The sequence below is a fragment of the Sarcophilus harrisii genome, chromosome 3 (assembly GCF_902635505.1).
Source record: "Sarcophilus harrisii chromosome 3, mSarHar1.11, whole genome shotgun sequence".
NCBI classification, from domain to species: Eukaryota; Metazoa; Chordata; class Mammalia; order Dasyuromorphia; family Dasyuridae; genus Sarcophilus; species Sarcophilus harrisii.
In genome coordinates, this window is record NC_045428.1 from 216,743,741 (window position 1) to 216,749,126 (window position 5,386).

Below are 5,386 nucleotides of genomic sequence, written 5' to 3' on the forward strand. Positions count from 1 at the left end.
TTCCGTTTGAAAGGGATATTTTGAAAATGTCTTCTAATGACCTAATCTCCTTTCCAGATATATATGTTTCTGATTAAAAATATCAGAAAAAAAGACAAAATATTCATCCAAAACTTGGCTTTTTGTTTCTCTCTGAATATATTTTTACTCATGGGAAAACACACTGAAATGAAAAACATATCTGAGGAAGAGAGTACTCTATAATCATTTAATCGTTTTTGCTCTCGGATGACCAGGTACATCAGTGCTTTCTGATTGGTAAGCAATCTTTTAGGAAAACAATACATGGCAGTATCATGAAGGAGTTAAAAAAATTAGCTATATTGCTCTCTGTCTCCTGTCATTCTTTATTAGCAATATAATTAAATGGAAAAGGTATTATGCAAATGAATTAAAGGGAATTTAGCTCAAATGATAATTTAGTAGTAGTTTACTTCCAAAACCAGGAGAAGAGGAAGGCAAAATGACATTTCTTTGCAAATTGAAAAATTTCTAATGACCCACCCAAGAATAAAACAAAGATTGAAATTGATCATATAAGGAAAGAAATCCAGAAACATCCAAAAAATAGAAGCAAAAAAAAGAGCATCCATGAATTTAGTAACCATACAGTGAGAGATCCCTATGCTTGAATTAAAAGAGAAATGTTGTACAGAGAGTAAGGAATAAACAAATGATAAAGTGAACTCACAAGGATTCATTGATAAGAAATTGTCAATATTATATAGATTTTATTGAATGGAAGCCACTAGGCTTAATTCCAGTCTTTCAGGAAAAGTACTCTCCATCCTGAAAACACAGAACCTGTTTGGTTTTTGTTTTCCAGAGAAACTAATTATGCAAAAGAGCTCCGGGAATTCCAAATATTTTTGGAAGAGAAAAGCCAATTATTTTTGCAGGAAGTTCAAAAAATAAGCTGTATGGTAAGAGACTTCAATTCATGGGTACTTTCCCCATTTCTATTCCACAAGGATTTATTCAGCTTCAGTTTTGTGCACTTTCTCCCATAAATTGTCTGATGCAGTGAGGAATATGTCAAAAAAGGCATCAAAAGCAATATCCCCAACTTGGGGGTTATCAGGAATTATTTTTTTCGGGGGGGAGGGGAACTGCTAAACACAAAAAGAGGTTTCTGTAGAGAGGCAAAGCTGCTTGTTTGTTCCTAAGAATTCTAAAGGGAGAAAGATTTCCCCCACTTTTTCCCCCTTTTGCGTTGTCATGTTATTCCTGTCATGTAGCAATGATGGTATGGATTCACATTTATCCCCAAATGACTATGATGCAGTGAGTGAAATTCTGAGTGACCAATATGGGAATGATTAATTGATTTATTGATGAGAATAGCAAATAAGCAACAAGTGAGACCCCTTCAATCCAGGTGTCTTGCTTCTGAAAGTGCCTCATTATGACCTCTCCTGACAAGCAAAAGGCAACTCTGAATAATGGGCATTTAATGAGGAGGTAGGCTTAGAATTCTCCATTCTTTCCAACTATTTCTTCATTGGAGGAGGAGAGTAAGGAGACAAATCTGGACAAAGGAAACCATCTTGGGCAGGACTGCCCTGTTCTAGTTTCCCTTTTGTAGACCAGATTACCCCTCACACTGATTAGAAACCTAGGGCCCAGGGCTTACCCTTCAATAGAGTGTACAAGGTCTAACTGACTTCTCTGCTCACAGGGCAAGCTGAGAGGCTCAGTCATGGGATCCATCATATTCCTTAGAAAGTTCCTGGGATCCTTTCTCTATTTGAGACAAATGGAAAAGTAGAGATTTTGACAGAAAAGGAAATCTGACCAAAAATGAAATGAGAACCTTACAATGCATTTTTTAATATTCCTCATTCCCCACATGCATTCCCTAAAAAGCACAGTCTCCTCAATGAGTTGTTGATAGGACAATTATCAAGTCTCAGCAGTGGCTCATCATGATGGATAGGATACAAAAGATTTGCATTTACCAAGCACTTCCTCACAGGGTTTTAACCATGAAACTTCAGTGTTTTATCCTGATGGGAAGATTGTGAAGGGAGGAAGAGAGGACTGACTGATTGCATTGCCTAAACTCATTGATCTCTGCTTGTAACTTCCCATCTTGTTTGTTATCAAATATTGTTACTTTTCCCTTTTTTGCATTTACTTCTTTCTTTTTAGTCACAGGAAGATTACTTTCCTTTGTTTAGACTCCTATCACTTCTTGCCTGGACCATTGAAAATAACATTGTTTGAAAGAGATTTTTACGGATTGTTTGTGTTTTTTTTTTAACAGAACAAGTTTCTCCTAGTGAGCCACCTCACACTCAGAGTTCCCCACATGCTTTATTCTAATATAAAAGAGAAAAAAAAATAGCAACAGAAAATCATTGGGAAAATCAGTGAATGCATTGAATAAATATGAGCCATCTTGTATCACCTTGCATTTCCCATTCTTGCAAAGGAGTGAGGCTTGGGAGTCTCATCTCACATCTCTTTTTTGGATCATGTTTGTTCTTTTATGTTTACAAAATTGTTTTCATTGAGCATGAAATTAAAATTAAAGAAATGCTGCAGGATATTCTTTCTGTGTTTGTAAATCTGACATGATGTAAGGGCACTGAGCTTCTTAGAATGTTGTTTAGAATGTTAGCCTGACTGTTGAAGAAATACTGACTCTTTCTTGATGGCAACTGCACTCTTTTGAAGTTGATTCATAGTTCATATTGCATATTCACAGGTTTTTCTATGAGGGGTGCTAGAAAAGAGAGTTTAATTTCCTTCAGAAATCTTTATTGCTTGAATAAAAATTTATCAGAAAACCTCAAGTTAGTAGTCTCAGCTAAAATATGTGAATTTTCATTTCTTTAAAATAAATTTTATTTCTTTTTCTAAAAATGTTTGTCCTTAAAGTATAATATCGATAATGAAGATATCAACAGAAAAGAAAATATAATGGACAAGAAACACCCTGATGAAAGTTCCACATTTTTTTATTTATGGAATAAAAGGTATAGTCATGTCATACTAATGAGAATTCAGAAGGGTGGAATGTTTATGGCAATAACTGTGGCAGTATCCTTGTGAATTTGCAAAAAATAAGTATATCCCCCAACTTTGTCCCTTTGTTATTCATTCCTTTATTGTGGAAATACCACATAGGAGTGTATTATGCTAATAAGTAAAAAGGGAGATTATGTTCAAATAGCATTTCTAGCAATGTTCATTGGTTACTCCCCAACCCTAGAGATGACTAAAAGACCAGAAGAGTTAATGAAATTCTGGCATTTTCTTTCTGAAGTCATTCTAGATCATTCACAAAGAACAACAACAGCAGCAATCGAGATGGATCTCTATAAGGAAAAAAGAAAATTCTAGAAACATCTCTGAATTTGTATGAGCAAAAAATAAACCAAAACTCAGAATAATAGAATAGAGATTAATTTTTACACTTTGGATTACAAGAAAAAATGTTATCTAGACAGTGATAAATGAATAGAAGGTTAATGGGGAGGCACACAATAATAACTGATAGGAAATTGTCAACATCATAATGATGATAGAAAAGGTATGCGATATACCTAGTGCACTCAGTTATATCTGTAGAAGAATTGGGATAAAAGCCAAGACTCTTGATATCCAGGAGAGCACTCTCCCCACTTAAAAAACAACAAAAACAAACGCTGCTTTTATTTTCCATTCAGAAAACAAGAAATGAGAAGAAAAATCATTTTGAAGGAGACAACAGAGATCTTTTTGAGAGACATTAAAAGAATATATGCCATGGTAAGAGTCCAATTCTGGGGTACTTTTCCCATTTGTATTTCAAAATGATGTCTTCAGGGCCTCTTTGTGTACACACTCCTGAACATTGTGGAATATAGAGATGAATATGTAGAAAAAAAGAATGAAAATGAAAAAGAATAAATAATCTTCATATTAGGGTTGTTGACAATTGGGGGAGGTGGAGAATCCCAAAACATCAAAATAAATGTTTCTGTAGAGAGACAATGCCACTCCCTGGTTCCTAGCAATTGTGAATGAGTGGAGTTTTTTTCAGCAAGTGACATTAATATGTATTTACTATTCTTTCCAAAATAACTATTACTTAAAACTTCTATTCAATATTATGAAAACTCATCACATCAATTATTTTTGAGGAAGAGTTTTTTTTTTTTTAAATAAAGGGAATTAGTAGATCATGTATTTATAAACTGGTCATTTCTTATCTATCCCCTTCCTTTCATAATTGAAAGTTTCATAATAAAATAGATGATATGTACATAATTATAAAATAAATAACTATATATATATTATAAACCATTCAGCAAAAAGTGTTTCCAGAAGTGCAATGATGATTCTGATGAATGTTCATTCTATATCTGTTGCCCACAGTGACCTTACTAAATAGAAGGAAATGCAGTATGTTTTCTATTTTGTAAGCTAGGGAGAAGATTATTCCAATACAGTTAATATGAGGATCACAGTCTTTCAGTGCTAGGTTTATTGACAGGAATTTTAGTTATAGATTATATTCTCCTAATTTCATTCTGTGTTAGTTCATAAAAGTTTATCTGGCCTACTCTAAATGTTCTAATTTGTCATGTCCCAAGTACTAAATTGTACTCTCCATCCCAAGGTACTCATGATGACTTTTGTTCAAAACCAAAGGCATCCTCTTAGTCCTTCTCTTTCTTGATTTCTCTGCAAACTCTACATGTTGAGCCTCCTACTCTATTGGATAGGCTTTCCTCTCTAGGTTTTTGTGATACTGCTCCCACATGTGGCTTCTTCTATATGTTTTATCAGTTCACTTGAGTAGTCCTTTGTGAAATCTAAGTCCTAGGCTACTACTCTCTTCCTCTTTAACTTTTCCTACTGTAATTTCTTGCTTAAAAATCATAAGACAGGATACCTGGATAATTTTATTTGATAATTCACTGAAAGATTATGTCCAGGCTCTTTTTAAAAAAGAGCTATCATTTATATTTTTATACATTTATACATTTTATGCATTTATATCATTGCTATCAAGTAATCCAACAATCCTTAGATTATCTTTCCTGGTTGTATTTTCCGGGTTGGTTGGTTTTCTGATGAGGTATGTATTTTATATTTTCTCAAGTTTTTCATTTTTTTTTCTGACTGACTCTTTGATGTTTTGAAATATCTCATCCATTTTCTCAATTCTAGTTTTCACATATGATTTTTTTCTAGTTAGTTTTGTACTTTCTTTACATTTACCTAAGTCTACTTGCAGGGTGGTGTTTGCTTCCTGTGGATTGTGTATTTCCTTGTATTTGTCCACTTGTATTTTTTTTTAATTTAGTCAAGTTTTTCCTTCCTATTTCAAAATGTCAAACTCTCTTTCATATCTCTCATTTCTTAGTTCTTCTGCCTCTTAATTTGACTTTTA

General features: G+C 33.5%; 1 long non-coding RNA gene across 1 annotated transcript; it reads left to right on the plus strand.

The window, feature by feature from the left end:
• The first annotated feature begins 712 nt into the window (after positions 1-712).
• On the plus strand, positions 713-3,756 carry LOC116422315. The gene is made up of 3 exons (XR_004232907.1): positions 713-923; positions 2,884-2,981; positions 3,675-3,756. It is a non-coding gene; the product is annotated as an uncharacterized LOC116422315 (long non-coding RNA).
• Positions 3,757-5,386: the final 1,630 nt, after the last annotated feature.